Source organism: Phalacrocorax carbo, chromosome 10, assembly GCF_963921805.1.
Source record: "Phalacrocorax carbo chromosome 10, bPhaCar2.1, whole genome shotgun sequence".
Classification (NCBI taxonomy): domain Eukaryota; kingdom Metazoa; phylum Chordata; class Aves; order Suliformes; family Phalacrocoracidae; genus Phalacrocorax; species Phalacrocorax carbo.
The window spans coordinates 8,277,498-8,299,407 of record NC_087522.1 but is presented as its reverse complement, the minus strand read 5'-3'; the positions used below and the strand labels follow the sequence as shown (position 1 = coordinate 8,299,407).

The 21,910-nt window shown below is 40.1% G+C and overlaps 1 long non-coding RNA gene across 1 annotated transcript; it reads left to right on the top strand.

Moving 5' to 3' along the window:
- Window positions 1-1,287: 1,287 nt before the first annotated feature.
- On the top strand, window positions 1,288-6,452 carry LOC135315118 (uncharacterized). The gene is made up of 4 exons (XR_010374563.1): window positions 1,288-1,378; window positions 2,189-2,289; window positions 5,300-5,364; window positions 6,000-6,452. It is a non-coding gene; the product is annotated as an uncharacterized LOC135315118 (long non-coding RNA).
- The last annotated feature ends 15,458 nt before the right edge of the window (window positions 6,453-21,910 follow it).

Below are 21,910 nucleotides of genomic sequence, written 5' to 3'. Positions count from 1 at the left end.
AGAAATTTCTTACTAAATTAAGATTTCATTATTCTTGCAAAATGTAATGCGATACATTAGTTTGTATAATAGGAAGTATTCTCACACTGTAAATAATTGAAGAAACCATAAACTACAGTTGACAATCTAAATGAAGCAAGTACATTTTCTGATGCTTTTTTCTGTTAGTTTCGTTGCTGAATTTTGCAAATTAGCAAGTAATTTGTAATGGTTATCCTGAACATTATGTGAATTAGTGAGGGTCCATTGTAATTAGATTTTTTTTTTTTAAAAACCAATTAGCAAGTGAGAATGATCTCATCATTTACTGAGAATTACTCAGGAAAAAAGAACATAATTTTATTTGTACTGTATTTTTCCTAACATTTTAATGCTTTGATTTCCTCCTAATGAAAGAACTTGCACCAGGGCAAGAAGAGAAATGGTAAAATCCAAAGTTATATTCTTTCTTGCTAGATATGTAGGCTCCTTCTATTCTCAAAGGTTTCTGGATCTGACCCAGCATGATATAAGTAGTATTCTACAGGGCAGGGAATTAATTCTGCTTTCTGCAGATACAGTCTAGTGCCTTCACCATAAGATCATTCTTTTTCTGTATGTCTTTGCACACATCACACTAGAATATTTTTAATTTCCATTTTAACAGAAGTGGGACTTCTTTTTTAATTTATTTTTCATTTAGTAGTAACTGAATTGTAATAGAAACGGGATTTCATGAAATTTTCAACACTGTCCAGGAACGTCTCTAGTTTTGCTCTATTTTTCTGTGAAGAGTCTTATGATAAGAGCAAAACCTTGTTTTCCTTTGCTGTTGCCTCATAATGTCAAAAGGAAAAGAGATTTGGCTGCTGCATATTCATGAATTACTATAGGAGATTGGATGAAGTACTTGGCAGAGATTCACGTAACAGCTGAGATGTTGACTTCTTGGCTAGTGCAAGAATAATATGGACACTACACCAGTTTGCACAGCAGGTCTGCAGTCATCAGCACTGAGAATAAGTATTTTCTGTCACTTCAGAATAGAGGGGTCAGTCATTTCCTTCTGTCATATTGCTGTGTGCTAGAACGCTAGGTGATAATTGGAATCTCTGGGTGCTGAAGGGCTGGTGATCTTTAATGTGAAAAATGTGATCTGTGTTTGAGGTACAGTGCAGTGAAGCTTTTCAAGTAGCAACGCACCTGTTTGCACTGGAAGGCCAAGACCAGCTGATGGTTCCTGTTATTCATTTACAAGCTCCTCTGCAGATGCAAGTCTCTGCTGTGTTGCGGCATAAAGGCTTTTTTTCCTTTTCACTCTGATCTTTTTTCATAAGGTCTATAATGAGATGAAGTTCTAAGGATTATTCCGCTGCAGAATTATTCTCCTTTAAGCAAGGTATTATCTTCTGCTTTGTATTTCCATTGTTTTCTATTTATTCTTTGCAAAATACATGCTTTGCTGTTTAATTGTAGTTGCGAGGTCTGTTTGTGTCCCCCTTTCTGCACTGCTTGTACCTAATTCTTCTCTTCTTGGATTTTCTACCACCTTGAAAAAATCAGTGGAAGAGTTCAGAAGAGGGATGCTTCGTAATTTACAAGCAGTTTAGTTTGATGATGTGTCCAAGCTTAGAAAAACCCAATTAATAACCAAAGCAAAGTAAATGTTGCTTGAGGAGCCATCAGCGGGAGGGAGAGACCCTGGCTGTTCGCTGGAATCACTTGGAGCTGCCCCAGGCCAAGTTCAACCCCTGACCAGGAGCTCTGTGGCTGAGAAGCACAGCTGCTGAAAGCAATGATTTCAGTGGTACAATTTAGGCAGCTTAACTAACCTGCTAATTCTGACTATAAAAATCCAGAAAAAAAGATATAAAGCTGTCATGGATCTATTCTTCCCCAGGCAGAGTGTCTGTAAGAATAAGCATTAAACGCCAACAGCGAAAATCACAGGGCAGATGCATACAAAAAATTAACCCAGACTAGAGCAAATCAAACCATGACTGCTGTAGCATTTAACGTGTTTAATTGCAAGCTGACTTACTGACATGGTTTCTTTGCTTGAGATTCCTTTGATGGTGAGACTTAAACAACTGGCTGCATCTGAATGCTCTGCACTTCTCTTTTTTTTTTTTTTTGTGGTTTATGGGTTTTTTCTCCTTTTTTACAAATTTCCTTGTGGGTAATACAGATAATACTTTTATTTTTCCAGTGTTCTTTGAAACACTCGTCAAGACTTCAAAGTGGTTTTGGTGGTGGAAAAGAAGTTTGCTGAGTACATCAGTCATGGCAACAGCTGTAACCCTTGCTCAGGTTTGGTACAGAAGAACAGGGGGCTGAAAACAGCTAATTGTATGACACATATAGTATCTGGCAGAATATTTTAGTAATTTTCTGCTTTGATATGCACTTATGAATAGATACATCTTCTAGTTAACCACCTCTGGACCACTTCTTGCTCTGTGTATGAATAACATCTGTTTTAAATAAAAGGAACAAATTAACCATAAAGTAGTATTTATGTCCTCCCATTTTCCTAAACAGAAGTTTTTTCAGCTTTAGTAGGAAGCTTAAATTGAGTGGCAAGCATTTAAAACACTTCTTTCTGAAACATGAGGTTTTAAAATCTGAGCAAGCATGAAAATTTTAAAGACAGAAAAAAGTGTTTCAGTTCCCTTTCTGAGAGAGTTACTAGAATTACTCCTGTGACCGTTCTGATTCTTAGAAGAAAAAAAAAAAAAAAAGACCTCAAAAACATCGGTAGGATGTGAGTGTCCCCTGGTACCACTAAGCAAACCAAGAGATTTCACATTACATTAATTTGCATGGTTTGCAAATATTTCTGAAGTAGCCTGTTTATTAGATTTCCCATTACCGAGTAACTGGTTCATTGCAGGGCCCTTAAGAAACGCATTACTGAAAAGAATACCTTAAATTAGTTGTTTATGCAGATGAAGGAAACTGACAGAATATGGTCACAGTCTAAATATTAACTGGGGAGCTATGGGTAGGAATTTTTGTATGAGAACAAGACTTCCCCAGGCTTCCTGCTTTTGAAAAGAGATTTATACTTCTCATGTCACATTGATAATAGGGGCAGCCTCTTCCTTCTTCTCAGCAGGAATAGCTATCAAAGATGAAAGTATTTTTGTAGGCTGGCATGAACTGATTTCTTTAGTTCCATGTGTGATAATATTTTAATTAGGCAATTCATTGTGGTGGTAACTAGCTTTTCAATTAACCATTTTTAAAGAAGCTTTCTCACATTCTCTGATTATATTACTTTAATTTCTTAGTGAAGGGATAAACCTCAACAGACAGGAATGCATTCACCTGAATTTTTGGGTGCTAAAAAATCTGTAGAAAATCCAGAAAGCAATATGCAGTGGATGAAATATTAATGGCCACTCTGTTTCTTATGCAAGTTATTTGTGATTAGGAAGATGGATGATGCACAGTGTGATGTGCGGAATTCCTAGTTGATCTTCCTCTTTAGAAGAGTGAAATACAAAACATTTCTTATAATCAAAAATACTGTGGTGGCTATTCCTTAGGCCACCATCAAGTAACTTGACAGTTCAGACCTTGAGGAAACAAATTCATTCCTGATCAGTGGAATCGAACCTAATATGGCAGCAGTCAAAAATTTACTTGAAGATCATTACATCATGTTTTTAATTAACATTTCATATAAGTTACATAACAATTGATAGGTTATTAAGAGATGCTATAGGTATTACTATATGTTGTATATGTATTCAAGTGCTTGGAGCACCTATAGATGTTGTAGAGGACCGTAGGTGAATGGAGCTGCTTAGACTCTGTAGTGACTATTTCAACACATCTATCAAACAGATGTTTCATACCCTATTTAAGTACAATCTTAACTGCCTCTTTTTCTATTCTAGTTCTGTCAAAGTCAGTAATTCCATTGTTTCTGCTTTCAGATATGTGTAGCAGCTTCATTACTGGTTTGAAAAAAGGAACGTTTCAGAGGGGATAAAATGAAAAACAAGTATTCTTATCCCAATGGTTAGTGAACCTTTTAGTATTGAAGAAACCACCCACTGATGAGAAAAATCTCATCAAGCAGACTCATAAGCAATTGACTATGGTTCAGCTGGATATAGTCAAGTAATTATTAGCTCACGAAGAGCCAGGGTCTAACTCACACTGGCCAATAACTAGCATCTAATTAATTTCTTCATTTTTGTATTTTACACTTTAGTTCTAGTAATTTTTCTGAAAGATAGTAAATATAGCTTGTCTATGTAATAGGTTGTACTGGGGAGAGTGGAGAACATGAGGGCCCGATAAGAGGAAACCCAAACTAGAGCTAGTTGGAAAAGTTTTAGTGGAACAGTTTTTCTCTAAAAAATATAGCTTGAGGGGTGGGGATGGAGATTAAATATTAATTAGATGACGATGTTACTTGACCAAGAATTCTGATAAGGAAAAAACCAAATAAATACAAACCAACTTTTAATTTTCTTGGTTTCATACATTTTGTCCCAATTTATATTAATAATGTAATATATACTTTGAACCTTTAATAATAGTAGTGTTGTTTTATAAAGTTTTAACACTTTTGAAATCCTTCCAGTTGGTAACAAATTATTTAATCAGAATTCTCATTCTGCAGGTAAAAAAGAATTTTTACTTTATGTTCCATTTCAAAATAAAAACAGATTTTGAAATGGCAGCTTTTCCTGCTGAAAGAAAATCCGCCTTTCTAAACAGATGTACATATGTCTTAATATAGTTTCAATATCACAAAGATTTTTCACTGCAATTGACACTAATTGGAGGGGACAGGTGGTGGTGGCAGTGGGGAGAAAATCTCTTCAGGATTGTGCAGAATTGCTAGCAGGATACACAGAACTAGAGCTGGTTGAAAAATGCATAAATATCAGTTATGTAAGAAATTTATTAGCTAAGATTGAAAAAAAAAGAAGAAATTGCAATATAATGTAAACTAACAGGAATAAGAAAGATACTTTCTTTTCTGTGTATTCTTGAAGAATCCCTATAAGTGTGAGTCTAACCCCTCGTGGTCTCCCACGACTGCTACTGAACATCTCCCGACTAATGAAACTCAACACAGTGCAAAAAAAAAAAAAAGGAGAGGATTTGTGGTAGGAGGCATTAGAGGAGTTTCGTGACCTTTTTGGTTATGGATACGTGTGTTCATGTTTGCATAGAAATGATTGAATCTCTCTCCACCTCGCAAGACAAATCTTTGGGTAGCAATAGAAGAAATTCAGAGTTCAAGGTTAAAAGAAATGCACTTGGTGAGCAATAATTTTTTTTAACTTCTCCCCAGGTTTCCAAGAGTACAAAGTCCTGCGCTCAGCAAGGGAGAAAGCTCGAATATGGACCCTCTGCTAGGTGAGAACCTGCCAAGAAGTCTGAGTTACTGTAGCATACATTAACACAAGAGGGAGTCTGAGATAAGTCTATAGCATGTGTACTATGATAAAGTCTGTATACCATAGCTGAGGCAGCGAAGATATTTTTCCCAATAAGATACAGGCTGTGAGAGAATAGTGGGAAAAGAAATTTAAGAAGGGTAGATGGACTCTGTTTACTTTGAGGATCCACTGGTTTTGCCAAAGGCGAATGTGAACTACTGAGTTCTGAGGCTTGTAAAGCAATGTAGTGATTCAACAAAAACAAAGTAGACACTGATAAAAAGCCATGGTAATTAACTTTCAAAAGTTAACATTTATTACCAGAAATCAGATCATATTATCGTTGTCATTTAATGCTCATAAAACAAGATGTAATTGAAAATTTTCACAATACTGAGATTTTTTTCATGCTATAAATATTTGTCTCTAGAGAGCTTAAAAACAAAATAGATAAGAGAAATATGAAAAGTCATATGAGGAATTGAAACAGAGTACAGTGGCCTAGAAACCACAAATAGAGAATGGTTGGTTGATGCCCCGTGGCTTGAAAGACAGCTGCTTTCTAAACATGAAACTCAGCTTTCCTTCCCATAATCACTGCCTTTCTTTCAGGCACTTGCTCAAAGCGAATCACCTCGAGGATTAATACTTTTGCACAATGCTGCTGACAAATTGTGTAGTGCCCGACTGTATGAGCTTGAGCAATGCTGAGAAAGGGATTTTACAGAGGATGAATATATCACCTTGGAACGTCAGTGTTAACCTCAGAAATACTTCAGACACTTCGATAAACAGCTCTGGAAACAGAAGTGATGTCTTTGCCTGACGTGCTGGGGAGGAAGGAAAAGAGAAAGGGTAAAACCGGTTTCCATCAGTGGCTTCTCAGCATTCCAGCTTTCTCCTAGTTTCAGCAATGCTGCTGAGATTGAACTTGGTGTATGTGATTTCTAGCAAGGATAACAAAGCTGTATAGCTAGTTGCTGGTGGCAATCTAGAGTGATTCGGGTTTGCTACGGCCAGTTTCCATTTGTAATGTGTGTAGGTGGAGCAGATGCAGCGATTAAAAGACTCTCTGAGCCTACACCTTGTGCCTGTCAGCTCTTTTGGGATGAGACATGGCTAAACCTCATTGTGAAAGTGGTCTATAGGAGCTTGGCTGTGGTGGGGAGAGACGTGCCATTCCCCCAGGGACCCCTGCCAAAAAGGGCTGCCCTGCAGTGAGCCCAGGATCCGAGCCCTTGATTTATTTGACTTTTGTTTGGTGGCTGGATCAGGACATGGACTTGTTTGTACGTAAGGCAGGATGGAGCCTGGTGCAGTCGCACACTGCAGTTATTTATCACTGCTGTATGTAACCTGCAACACTGAAACATTATCGCTGACTTATCTAGTGATTGCATTGTTATATTGCTTCCTTTTTATGTACTGCAAATGAGAAGTTGATAGGAAAAAGAGAATCGTGAAATAGGCTTTCCAAAGCACAATTGACAGACTGCCGTTCCTGCAGGGGTGCATTTCCCAGCGGCAGCTTCCAATTGCATATGGAAGAGAGGATGATCTATCAGTGACTCACTGAATGCTTGTCACTTTATGATAGCAAATGATCAAAAAAAAAAAAAAAAGAAAAGGAAGAGAAAAATACAATTCCCGTTGCCTTATAAATGCAAAAGGAGCCTGTGATTAAAAATAAGGAGCTTAGCATGTGAAGAGTAAGAGCATGGCAGCAGGAGCAGCAGGTTAGATGTTATTGCTGTTACTGAAATGGCGCACAGGGGTGACCACATATTACAAGAGCTTTATTGCTTCACTCTAGTAAAAATGAATCACATTTCTCTCTCTCAGCTCGTCATTCTTCCCCTCAAAAGACTGATAGGAAAAAAAAGATGATAAAAAGCTCCAACATGAAAAAAAGTTCAACTTTACACATCAGTGCTGTGTACAGATGGATGATTCACCGGAATCCGTCTCTGTGTTTTTAAGCTGGCTTTTTGTTTGAACTTTAAATGTGTCAGACACTGTACAGATTCCAGGTTTGGGCCTACTTACTTTTCTCAGGTAAAATGTGATGGTGTAGAAGGGACTCCTGCCGAAAGTGCTTCCCTTTGCTAGTTTCATGGGAAAATAGAGAAATCTATGTGAAGTCTCCATTTCTGTTTTCTGAGAGATTATTTCCTTGGAGGCTTATACCGGCCACTTAAATGACATCTAGAGATACTCTTCAACAGTTGATGCCATCCTTTGCAGTATTGGAGTGGGTGAACCATATAATTTTCCATTCTGAGTCAATTTTGTGACTGTCCAGTCTCCATTAAGCAGCTTTGGACTTCTGTTGCCATTACAGTCTTGGGAGTTACAGGCAGCAGAAGGCTCCAGCTACACACCATTCAACAGGCTCAGGGCTTTATGCCAGGTAGTGCAGGGATTGATAGTCATTATTTAGGAAGCCAAATCATAAAAGTACTTGCAGATGTACAAAGGACAGGGCACCAGCCTGCAAGCAGCAAAGAAAAATTGAGTTTATAGTCCTGTAATATGTGCATATAAACTACTTATCTCATTGTTCCTACCTGCAACAAAATTGTACTAGTCACTGTTCAGTCTGCAGCCGTGCAGCTTGCCAAAGCTAAGCCCTGCTGTCTGCGACAGGAACACTCTGCTTTGTGTGGTGACTGGCATCTGACAGTCCTGAAGCATTTTGCAGTACAAATGTTAATTAAGCTTTACGACAGCTTTGTAAGGTAGGTAAATACTATTAACAGACATATCAGCTAAGGCACAGGTCTACCTCTCCTGTGGAAGTGTATCAGGGTGTGAGAGGGGACCTGTTGGGTGGGTAGCCCAGTGTCTGGGGCCAGAGTTGTTCTTGCGAGACCTAGTCTTCAATTTCTGTGTGACCTTTTATGCTAGCAAATTGGGACCTACATCACAGCTGGGACCTCTGCTGCTATTACGGCAGGAAAACTATGGTAATAGAAATGCTCCATAGACTGGAATAGCACGATGGCCTGTCTGCCAGGGCAGACAGGAAATTTTGGATTTCCCCCCAAATGAAACTAGAATCTGGCTTTTGATTGCTCCTCTTGTTCTCACTTAACATGAAGCTTTTACTCGTTCCAGAAGTGTGACCTTGTAACTCAGCTGCAGCAATGCCACGTTATGTGGGCTTGCTCTCTGCAAAGCTTGCTGAGCAGCAGCTGCATGCCCTCTGGTCTGGCGTGAGCCTTCATTTCATTCACACGTTGGTGAATCGTTAGCAGTCTGTGTACAGCCTGTCAGCCCTTCATGTTCTCCCTTCAGTGTTCTTAGGTTCCTAGCAGGAGGAAAAAATGTTCCTGGCTGGTAGCTGAAACCCTTTGCTGTCACATGTCCTTGTCCAGAGCCTCTCCTCCTAAGGGTGAATGCTCTGACAGCCCACCTCCAAGCTGCAATCTGATGTCCAAGGGTTATACCAGGCGTTATTTAGAGCCATCTGAACCTTACAGGTGAATACTGTAGGATGTCTTTGCAAAAGGGTGGGAGTGAGGAGGAGGTAGACAAAGTGCCCAGTGCCCTACTTAGCAAATGCATAAAGCCTGGCCTGCTGTGTTCCTTTGTCAGACACTGTATGCTGCAAAACTGATTAAGTAAAAATATAACATGTTGGGGCCAGAAATTGCCCAGTTCAATGTTAACGCTGTGTAAACACTCTCCAACTGACTAAATTTTAGCAGATCCAAAAGTTTGCCAGAAGCATTTTAATGCTTTCCCTTTCTGCCAAAGCTAAAATGGCAACTCTAGCTACATTACTGTCTCCCTGGGACTCATTAGCATGGCGCCGTCGTAGTTTCTGCTAGCGATAGGCAGCCACAGGGGAAAGTGTCACACGTGCAGCTAGTGGCAACCTTCACGCAGGAACAAAACTATGAAGCAAAACTGCAGTGGAGGGGAAGGATTGTGCTTAATAATATGCAAATCAATGTAGCATCTCACAAAGATTTGATTTGCATTTTGAGGCAGCTGCTAAAAATGTTGTTTTAACCCCTCTTGGGAGTGTAAATATATCCAGTAGACATAGACTAGATAGAGGGTGATTACATTTTCTAATAAGTTTAATTTTACAAGGTACAGCATTTGAAAGCTGCCGTGTCTTTCATCCTTGGACCAAGTTTGTTGGGGAGATGTCCATGTAAGGGTAATTGTATCAATGTTAATACAGCAGAACCCTGCCAACTCATGCAAAAAATTGCACTAAGAAATGCCCTGCAGATTTGTCAGGATGTGAGAAAGTTTTGCTATAAATAATGAAACGTGAAATATAATTTTCAATGCACAAAGGACATGCTTTCTCCTTGCTTTTTATTGTTTCATCACAGGCAGCCCAATACTCAGTCGTGCTGCCTGGGCTCAACCATTACACTATCAGGCTGTGTATCCTCTTCGCTGAATCAAGTGCTTACATGCTAACCTGAGAAACTCAGTCAAGCCTAGTTGTTTTCCCATTTGTAAGGGCAAACGACTGGGGTCCTTTGCCTTCCTGTAACCAATTCCACACGTTGTTAAGCTTGTGTAACTCCGGTGGCTTTTTATTGTCTCTGTCTCACAGAAGACAACTCTAGACTTAATGCAGTTGCTTCAGTGTGACACAGCTGGGAGAAAGCAATATTATGGCCCAGTGCTGGTGAGAAGCAAGAGGTGCTTCAGGAGGCAGAGACCTACCTTGGGGGCTGAGGCCTCAGTGCCAGGAAATGAATAAATGAGCAGCACACCACTGCACTAGCACTTGGGGAAGAGTAGCTGGTGTCCTGCTCTGCTAAGTTATTGTTCAGGAGATAGCAAATTGATATTTCTGTGGCTTGGAACCATTTTGATTAATTTTCCGTTATTCAAATCGTCTGCCTCCAGCTGCTTTCTCAGGTTGAGTTCAACAGAGACACGCAAATGGATTCATGGCTCATCATCTTCTGAAGAGCATCTGTAATTCCTGTCCCTTCAGTTTTTGGTTTGTGTATTTGTGATAGTAATGGCACTTCAATAGGCCAGGATTCCCTGTTCTGCAAATACCAAACCAAACTTGGGGTCAGGGTGTTTCCAGGCTTCATTTTCTTTAGGGACATGTCGCTGACTGCAGGTACAAAGGTATTGATGGACTTCATCGTACTTCAGTACTGCCCTTGACAAAATCTTCTTAACTGTCAAAATGAGGCCCTGTTGAATCAGAAAAGGGCTGCCCAAAGGCTTTGCCATAGTTGGTCAACCTTTATGACAGTAGACCAGCAGCCCGTTTCATTTTAGCCCTGCAGGGCTTGTCTCCTCCTTTGCCACACATGGCCGTAGGGAGCAGCTGCAGGATTTGTGCCGCCTTCTGATTGACACCTGGTGCCTTCAGTACCTCCCCGTCATGTGAAGGAGGGAGATTGTATCACCCTGAGACAACCTACTGCTTCCCAGGTGTTTGCTCAAACATTTAATCATCCTCTGTATTATATGTCTTGCAGGGCATTGTTTTGAATTTGCCTAGCCTCATGTAGATAAAGGAACCTTTTATTAACAACTGTTCCCCTTCTGCCTTTCTCTCTCCTACCCAAGGTCTCCATGCATTGTAAACCAGGGAACTCTTGGTCTCTGATTTGAGCTCTTTGTCTTACAAAACCAGGCATGTTCTCTGATCCTTTAAGAAATCTTGTGGTTTTGCACTTTTTCCTGGTTTTCAACGTTATTTTTTAAAATTGAGGTACTAGGGTATTATAGGCTATTCTATCATCCGTCTCACAAGTGCTGCGAATGGAAGTAAATTTTCCTCCCTATCTGTTGTTTACTTGTTTATACAGCTAAGGATCATTTTCTAGGTTATAGTTCCTTATCCTGTAGCTGTGCCTAGGTACACTTCTTGTTCCTAGATATATAACCACAAATTTAGCTTTAAATGAGCCTGGTGAAAATGAATGGATTTCCCTGAGATGTCAAGTTTTATTAAAAATTAAAAAGATCTCATCTAACTCTGCTCCAGCTCCTCTGTGCAGGCTGTCCTTATCTGCCGTAAAATGTTTATTCCTAGATCTTTAACATTGTCTTTAGTTACTCAAGGACTGGAAGACATTTAATTTTCCTATTGCCCTTTTCATGTATGGAACTATGTATTGAACAACTTTACCTCTTCTGCATTATTATTGAAAACTTTGCCAGCTGTGTAGCTGCTGTGCTGCTGAGGTTCTTTTGCTCTGTTTAAACTCTTTGTCCTCAGCCAGGCCTGCAATGGCTTTTTCTCTGTTCTTTTTAGCTTTCCTAATAAATATTTCATCTTTTCTAACTTTGTTTACAGTAATTCCTATTGATTTAATTCTTTTCAGTCGTTTTATATTGGCTTTTTGTTCCTAATTTCCTCCTTCACTTTGCACTAAATGATAATGTGCTTTTAGCCGAACTTGTTCTTTTTCTTAATTGTGCTATTGCGGCTCTTGGCCATCCCATCAATTTTTCCCCAAGAACTCCCAATTCTCGTCCTGTCTACTTTTTCTTTTTGGTCAGTTTTTGGGCTTTTCATGTTCTTGAGTTTTTGGGCAATGGTCCTTTTAAAACCTCAGGTATAAAATTACATACATCCTCATTTTTTAGTATCTTTTTCTGTTATGTTTTGCATAGTATGATATAAAACTGCTATGTCTGCATCAGTAACAGTCTTACCAATATCTTTGAACAGCGCTTGTAAAATCATGTCCTATATCGTGTCCTATATCTCTGTGGTCCAGAGGCTCTGTGGAGACTGTTTTCTGTTCTATCCTTTTCTCAATTAATGCAATGAAGTTGAACTCTAAGCAGTTTGGTCTCAGTTTGTTGCTTCCATTTCAGCCCTGAAGAAGTATCCAGGTTTTTCGGGCTATATCTGTGGGTCTTTTTCTACATAAATTAATTGGCATAATAAAGGGTATTCCTCCTTCTACAAACCTTGCTTGCATCCTTAGATTCCTACAGCTGCACTCCTGTTTAGGAGACTACACTAAACAAGGTCTCCTGGCTTCCGCAATGGTAATTTTATATGTGGAAGAAACTATCACAGGGATAAAACTTCTTGTTTGGGGTGCTGAGTTATGAGACCCATTCCTGTGAGATGCTGAGAGCTGGCATAAAACCAGCAGATGCTCCTAGATCTGCATCCAAAGCCACTGCTGCACCAGTTGCTATGAAGTAATTTGCTTCTGCTGTGGCAGCAGTTTTGGATAGTATTTGGCAGCTCAAGCTGCCAGAACAATCTTGTTCTTACGACATGGGTGTCCTGTGAGCTATGCAGCAAGCTGTAAAGCTAAAAATACACTGTTTTGCAAAAACATGGCAGTTTGAGTTTGCATTCCTGATCAGTCCCTCACTGAGTTACTTTGCTTGTCATGGCTCTGAATCACTGACACTTAACTGATGGAAACACTTTTTTATGCAACAGGTGTCAGGCCTTGTGCAGGGGCCTGGTGAGTGATCCTGGACTCCAGGTGACTGACTGGGAAAGTTCCTCAAGTCAACAGACAACCTTACTTCCTCCATACTGCACCTGGCCATGCACCATAAAGGATTCTTTAGTCTTTAGTGGCTGAGCATCACCAGATGGGGCACTAAGATCATAATTTCCTGCAGCCCTCCCCCGCCCCCAGAATATCTCTCTTGAGCATTTTATCTGGAATTTGAGAGGGCACCATGAGTTTTCACATGGCAGAGGACATCTGGTAGGTCACAAGATATGAGCGAGATCATCGTGTTCTTTTGCATGAGGTATAAACCTAACCCACAAGGGATCCTGAAGCACAAACGGTCTGTACCTGTGAGGGTGACAACAGCCAGCTCAGGCTGGCAGAGCATTCAGAGTTGTGTTTCCAATGCCTGAGTGACCTCTTACCTCCATAGAAAATTTCTTAGAGCCCCAGACTTGATGAGCGTCCCTGTTTAAGGTCTGCTGCCACTGAGCTTCTCTTCTCCCCCTTTCCTACTGTGGAGCCACAGCTGGAAAGGCAGAATCTGGCCCTACTTGTCTGTGCTGAAATTGTCTTCTACTTGGCATTTGTGCCATATCTTTCCCTGCTTTCTTCCCTCTCTCAAAGCGCATGTGCCTAGATATCTAAACACATCCTACAAAGAGCGCTCAGTGAGCACGGAGCAGATTGACTGCGAGCCCTTCTGATGCTGAATTCAGCTGACAATCAGCTCCTAATGCCACCAGCTATTCCTGTTTTGTATCCTCTTCCTTCAATCTGATGTTGACAAGGTCAAGTTCAGAAACTTCTAACAAATGTTACTTTTTCATTAACAGACAGCCTGTTGGGTGGCAGCTCCTGTTTTGTATATGCCAGTTGCCATTTTAATCAGCTCTCTCTTCTGAAAGCTTTGTATTTGAATAGCTGGTAATGCCAGAGTGGTGAATGGCATTAGAGCCAGCAGGTCGCTCTGCACATGTTGTTTAGTGCTTTACATTTTTTATAGCAATTATAAAAAATATATTTTTTTTTTAATATCTTGCTTTTTGAGGAGCAAGGGATGAGGTTGCAGAACAGGGGACGTCAGGGGATGGATGGATGGATGGATGGATGGATGGATAGATGGATGGATGGATGGATGGATGGAGAGCATCATGAACAGGTTGCAGCTGGTCCACAGAGCTGTGCTGTTGAAGGGAAACCTCTTCCATGTGGAGGGGTCCTGGTTCCAGGTCCTTTAATTCCAGTTTTCTTACACTGCTCCTTCAGCATCCTCCACTACTGCTCCATTGGCTAAGGGCCACTGAAGTTTGCTAGGGACTGTAACTCAGCTAAGTATCGTAAAGTTGAGTATCCTGCACAGTAAGGAAAATGAACTCCCTGGTGTATTGGGTTTGGATAATAGGCTGAAGTAAGAGCCTTGCATTCTCATGACTGGAGCATTGGCTTTTCGCATCTAATTATCACTGGTCTGTAACCTAGTGCTGCAGGTGTGGATTCAAATATGCACTCAGCAATTATATAAGTGAATGAATCAAATATATATATAAATACATAAATATGGTGATTTAAGATTGTATTGTGAAGATGTATATGGAGACTTTCAGTTTGAATCAAATCCCTTTTATATCATTGGGAATCTTTCCATTACTGTTGGTAGGCTTTGGTTTGGCTTCTTAATGATTTGTCTTCATTACTGAAAGTTATATGGAGTATGTCTTCCTATGAACAGTTCAGGGCTGTCAGGTCCTGGTGGATGCTCTGTCTGAATGACGGCACTGAGAGTTAACATCTGTTAGTGATGCAGTAAGGTGCATGAGGTTGTTCTTTCAGTCTTGCTGCGGGGCACAGTCATGACTGTTTGAGGATGGGTGAGGGTGGAATGACTTTCCACAGATAGGAAAGGGGATCTCCGGAAGAGTGTTCTTGTCCAATGTGCTTTGGGATTGATACCTGGCATCAGCTGCAATGAAATGGCCTCTTATTAATGCAAATCACACCTCTTACTTTTTATATTGGATAATGAACATAGTTATGTACTGGAAAGCCTGCTCTCCTTTTTTCTGCTGTGACAGCATTAGATTGCTGTGATTTATACTCTTCATATAGGAAGTAATATGATTATTCAGTTAATCTATTATTCATTTCACTCATGATCTATTCTTTTCACATTCTTATTCTGTGAGTCAATTTCTCTCTCTGCTATTTTAATGGAGTAGCATTTTAAATTGTGAGAACACCGCATTAAACATGTATAAGATTTAATCTAATTTAAAATGCTTTCTTCTAGTGGGATATGCCTAATAAGCATAAAACCAATAATGTTCAAAATGCTGTGGCTTATTAACATGACACATTGTGAAGGATGTATTTTTCAAATAAAGCTAAGCACTAATGAATGAATATGTAAAAAACTTACTTATCTGTTATCCTGAAGCTGTATGATTGACATGGAAAAAGACCTTTTGACAGAATAGTATTGTGTACAAGCTGCCTTGAAGTTTAGAAATACTATTTTTTGCTGTCTAATGTAATATCTTTAAAGTAACACAAAATCAGTGATATCTCACAGCATTAATGCTATATGGACACTGTGAATAATTAATCTGCACTTGATTTAGTGCTGGATGTATGTGTGTGACCCACTGCTTGAAATGGATTTTAGGTTTACTATCTGCATTTTTCTGCAGAGATCATGAGTCTTTTCCAGCCTGCAGTGGCACAGCCTGGTTGTTGCTTCTTATGCTCATACTTTTAGAGACTTTTGCCAGAGATTAATTATCTGGGCAATAATTATTTTTGCTAATTTTTTTTTGACAGAAAAATTAAGTTTTGGGTTGACTGAAAACTTGTTTGAAACAAATTCAGCCTTCTATCCACTGCCTGAGAACTGAGTATTTTTGACGTGTTCTTACGTGAAACACTTTTATTTCCAGCTTTGAAATGATGCTTCCTTTCACATTTTCACAAGAGTGCATTGAGTTCACTTTGTAAAACCTGCATAAAATATGCAAAAAGAATATTTTACTATCAGTTGCACAAATATTTAGTCTAACTAAACCAAAATTGACTATTTTTCTGTTTCATTAACTGTTTTCATGACCCCTTTTAATGCTCAGTTTTTGACCATGCAGGCAGCCCACTGTGAGGATACAGAAAACAGGAAAACCCCGACACTGCAGAAAGTTATGCACAAACTTAGGGTTTCTTATGGCTGTGCTGGCTCCCGTGCAGGCCACAGGAGCCTGTTTTTCCTTTCTGTACAGAGCAAGGCAGAGGGTAGGAAGGCAGCAGAGCCTGGTCCCATACGACAAGGCTGGGTTGTGGCCAGGAAGAGCCCCCCACCGTGCAGATTTGGAAGCCTTCTCATTTGCTGTCATTTTAGACAAAGCCAGTGGAAGCTGCTTTGTATCACCCAGTGGGAAAACTCATGTAATTAAGCACATCCCTATGTCTCTGCAGCTCCTGAATCTGCTTTTTAAATCTCCTATTCATTATCATTGTATCAGTTTAATTATAGATTTTCAGCAGAGGCTGACATGCAACAGGAGGTCTAATTGTGCATTCGGTTTCCGGGATTGCTCATTCCCAGCAGGTAACTCCAGGCACATATGGTGGAATTAGCCATTTGCTCGCACTGCTGACCTTCTCTGCGTGCACGATCTCAGCAACTGCAAGCCACTGCACTCCCACACTTTCAGAAGGGTGAGTCTGAAGTGATGAAAAAGGACACTCGGACAGTCAGATGAAGATCAGTGAGACAGCTTGCTGTAAGCTGTAACTCAAATGATGTAGAAAAATGACTAGTGCTGCAAGTTCCAGAATACAACCTCTTGGTGGTATCAGGAGTGCTAAAAAACCCCAACTTTCTGACAACAGTCAGAAGGATATTGGTTCTGAGCGTGGCTGGATTCAGCAGTGTTTTTCTTTAAGTGTTTTTTTAAGTTCTTGGTACAGTCAGAGCTTTGCTGAATATTTCTATTTATTATTTGTATCTTGCTAGTTGCTAGGTACTCCACTTGTAGTCCAGGATCTATTGTGCTGATGGTGTTTGAACATAAGAGAAAAATGAGAGCGCTTTGTATTTGAGGAATGTATTAGAAGTGTACTTAACTCTACATATCTCTGCCCTGGAATTCGCATGAAGTAAACTTTTATGGGGAAACAGCTTTTCTGAACATTACAAAAATAATACTTGAGAATGAGTGTGCATGTGTGGCATTCTTTTTAAGCTGACGAGGTGCAACTCCCCTTTGTAGTTCTTTGTCGCAGGAGGAGCTTCCAGAAACCATATTACAGGGGTTTAAGAAATCAAGACTTAGATGCTGGGACTTCAGTGATGGTTCTTGGCGTGCTGGAGAGGCAGATTGGTAAACTATGGTCATTTTTGAAGATATACAAAGTTAAAGCAATCTCCACCTTCAGAATTGGGAAGGAATTTTTCCTTCCCCCAAGTATTGTCAGGTGCTGTGGATCTGCCTGCTGCCCACCCCACTGTTTCTCTAACCCTGCAATCCCAGTGAACTTAGAAAAAAAAAAAATAAAAAATTGGGTAGATGGTTCAGTTTTCTGTGGCTGCAGGTGAACAGCATAACTAGATTTCTGTCCTGCCACCAGGACTATGTTTCTATTTGCAGTTACTCCTGTGCCTCTGCAGTACTAGAAAACAAGGTGAGTGGTAGATCTCTACCCTATGCTCTGCTTAACTACATCCCCCGAAACCTGCCCAGAAACTTCCAGCAGTGAAAAATGCTATTATTTTATTATGTTGCTTGGTTTTACAAAATACTGCCCCGTAGGTGACACGTTTCAGACAATTAAAAGAGCTGGCTTTGGTCTATAAAGCTTTTCCTGTTTAGGATCCTGGATGCCTCAGTGCTGACATATCTCGAGTTGACAATCAGCATCATTGACTGTTTGGGAAGCTTAGGCCCTGGGCACACAAAGATGCAGCACTTTTTGGTTGGTTTTTTTTTTTCATGTCTACCTCTCCTTGCATCCATCCATCTTAATAGAGAAGCTATTTCTAGCCCTCATTGTTTTGTTTCTGCTTTCAGCAAATAACATAAGAGACAGGTCTGTGACAATTTTGGGAGGCTTTATAGAAAAAGGTTATTGATGGCTGCTACTTCTATAGGCATTTGGAACAATGCTTGAAATGATGTTTGGTGGCTTGGTGAAATGAATTATTACTATGGTAACAGCTGCTGAAAATGTTACAGAAAAGTTTATCTTGTTTTCCTTTTTTTGTTTTTATGCTGACATGAAACCATGTGGCCTTATTGCTGAGATGGTGTCATGAACATGGCAGTAACATTCGTTATGCAGCTTAAAAAAAGAGAAAGGAGCAAGCACGTCAAAATCTTCATATTCAGGATCTGAGTACAGCAGCAGAAATAAACGCTATCTTACTGAAATAAATTAAGAAACTAGGAAGAAAAATCTATGCACATCAACTGGCAGAATCTTGTTTTAAATGCTAGTGATTTTTAAAATTAAAATATTGTTTCTTACTGGATTTATATCACAATTCTACAGTTATGAGCTGCTAATGAGATACAAAAAATTGTCTTTACAGCAGAAATTTCATATTTCTGCCAGCATGCTCAAATCTGCCTTATGGTAGCTTGGTAAGTTGTAGAGAAGGAAGAGCTGAATGCTCTGCCTGCCCACCCTGGGGTTGATTTGGAACAAAGTGTCATATCCACCTTGATGGGATAAATGGCCCTAAATTTATTACACAAAAGTGTAAATGGCTGCATGACTGCACAAAACAGAGCAGGAAAGTAAGCTCTGGGCCTCTGAGTGTAGAAGTCTTAGTTTAGTTATCACAGCGGACACTAAAGGATGTGAAAGAGTGGAAATTCAAAATTAAAGTTAATAACAGTTTATTGTAGCCTCTCTTAAGGAGGAGGAAAGAGTTTTCTTGTGCAGTTCTAGGGTATAAATGATCAGGACACTGAAGAGACACTGGTGGTTGACAGTATAGGTGGACCCAAAGAAGTAAATGGGCAGGAAGTATGGCTTTTTTGTCCGTGTCCTCAGAATCCAGCTGAATTGTCCATCAGGGATAGATACTCCAGCCCGGGTAGCTCATCTTATTGTAGGGTTGAAAAGGCCCTTGCCAGACCAATAGTTCGTTTATCTGCTGTGAGGCAGAGTCTGAACCTGTGTACGTCCTCTTGACTTGTGAAAAATTCAGCACCAGCTCAGTTATCAAAGCAGTTTGAGAAATACAGAGATGTTTTTCCATATGAGATTGGAGCAGCTTTGTAATAAAAGAAATAACTTCGTTGGGTACATTGCAAGCTCTGCACAGCGGTTTGTGCCACTCATTCTGAAATGAAAGTTGAAACCAAGTCAAGGGCAGGAGCTTTTTTTTAGCACAGTGATTGCTGATGCTGGTGCTCATGACCAAAAGAGCATACCAGACTCTTAGGTTTCCCCCAGGACACTTAAATAATTATATATCAATTGTGTTGCGAGAAAGCCTTGAAACAAAACCATGTGTCTGAACAAGGTAAAACATCACAGACTATGACGTTTAAAACCCAAAGTTGGGGCCAGTCCAGACATTGTATGTGATGCCAACCCAGGAGCCTTTATTCAGGTGTTATCGATCTTGGATTTGGGACCAGATGAAACACTTTGTGTCTCCAGGTGGTGTATTACTTGCACTGCTGCTGTGTGTGTGTAAAGCCTGCCATGTGTAGCAGAATGTATAATGACATACAGTTCAACTTCTTTTCTTTCCTTACTTTTTAATAATACTTTTGGATTAGACAATGAAAGAGGAGGAGATGTTATTGGAGACACAATAATCTCACGAGAACTGAGGGCAGCTATAACTCTGCAGTCAGTGTGAGCACAGTCCTATTGCTTAACCATGGACTTGGGGGAGAACCCTGCAAAAGCACATGGTTTAAAGATCTAAACCCAGGTTTGAAATATGGATTTATCATGTCAATGGGGAGAGAAGCAAACTGGAATCTGGTCCCTGGAGTGGTCTCCTGAAATTGTGAGCAAGTTGATGCATATCATGTATTGCGTGAGGCTCATGCTTGTGCCTTGGCTTCAGTGGCTTGACCCTGACATGCTAAAAAGCTGTTTAGGTGTTTTATCATTTAACTTCTCTGTGAAATTCCAGCCAGACTTACTATATATGCAGGTACCATAGAGGAAGGAGGCTTGATCTCAAGGAATGACTTCTTACCTGTCCTTTTCAAAAACCTGCCTTTAGTGTACTTTTAGAGGTTAAACCTTTGGTGATGGTTAAGGTGATGGGCTTTGTTCTAAGCCATAATCACTTAGAAATATTTGATTTGAAATGACACCTAGCAAACCTTGGGCTGTTGCTGTCAGTTTTGTTCCACTGTGATCTTAATCCTTTTGCAGCAGCACAGTATTTGAGGTAATTTTATTTTGGGTAGCAACGGCTGGTTGGGGCTGTCTGGCTACTACTAATTTAAGAAATGGATTGAGGAAATTTGTGCATGGAAAATGAAAAGCTACAAGTGGATCAGACGGTGAGAGGAAAAGTAGGTTTGCATTTGCAAACACCCCCTCAGCCCCAAAGTGCTAGCACCAAACACTTTTTGACAAATCCTGCTTCTTATCCTGTATAAATCAGTGGCAATTAGGAGCAACTCCACTGGAGTGAATGGAATTATCCATGTAAATAGAGATGAGATCATACTTATGCTTCTGTGCAACCAGTCTTAGCAGGGAGTGGATCTTGAGCAAAACTAAAAGACTCAGGTTTGAGTGCATTTTTACCTTTTTTTTTTTTTTTTTAACTATCCTTCCCATCACTCTTGCCTCTTTAAATCCAAGATAAAATATCACATGGAGTGCTTTCATAAATAATTTACTTTCTGCCTGACACCAGTCAGGGATGCATAAAGCTTCCTGTGTGTACATGCTGCTTCTGGAGCTCAGCAGTAACTAGATCTGAATTTAAAACAAAAAAATGTGAAGATTTTTATTTTTCTATGAGGATGGAAGGGGTTCAAGGACTCTGAAAGAGTCAATTCAGGCCCCACCACATCAAGCACTCTCTGTGGTGTTTGAAAAGGCACCGCTTATTCATCCTGACCTCCCCAGAGGGAAGAGAGATGACGTGGGGAGGACTGCCCTTGTGGTTAAGGAACTGGGTGGAACTCATGGGATTTTGGCTCAAATCTCTGCCCTGCTCTAGGTGACATCAGCCGGGTACAATGCAGTCCTGTGCTGAGATTTCCAGGACACCTCCAAACAAACTGGGAAGCAGAAAAGTTGCATTGATATGTTATGTCCAGCCAAAGATACCCGCTGCCCATTGGGGCTAGCTAATGTAATAGGTGTGTCTTGTTTTCCCAAATGACCTTGCAAAATTACTAAATTTCCATCCTTTACAGGGAGGGTAATTGTTGAGCAAACTGTGGAGTTTGGATCTGTTTTTCCAAATGTCCTGCATGACCTTGGGCAAATCACTTAGGCAGAAATCTAGTGAAGTATTAAAGCATTTCAGTCCTGTTGAGGGCTTATCTCTGGTTCATTTCAGTGGGATTTAGGCTTCCACTTTCTGCTTAAGGACCTAAATCTCTTTGTGATCCATACAAATCTTAAAGTTTTCCTTTTAAAAAGGGGCATCACAAAATGCCTTGTCTCACAGGGGTGCTTTGAGGACAAATTAAATATTGTGAAAAAAATAAAAGGTTTGACTATGAGGCTGTGTAGACATGATAGAGAGAATGATCACGTATTCCCTAAAACAAAATCTGCAGTACATGCTTGGCAGGAGTGTTGTACCAGTGTTCCCAAGCTGGCAGAAGTACCCAGTCTCCACATTGCACAAAGATCATTCTGTGATTTACAGAAAACCTCTGGAAAATATTTCTTTCACTTAAAACAAAAATACAAAAACATTCTGCCTGTGGCATGGCATCTGTAACATGCTTAGCAAGCAGCATGAGCTCTTTATAATTCATCAAAAAGGCCACACAGATAATGAGACAAGGCTCGTTGCTGTAGCTAAATATTTCTTCTCAATGCTAATTCAAAATGGAAAGTACTGAGATGACAGGCGAAGGGAAGACTTGCTTCATCACC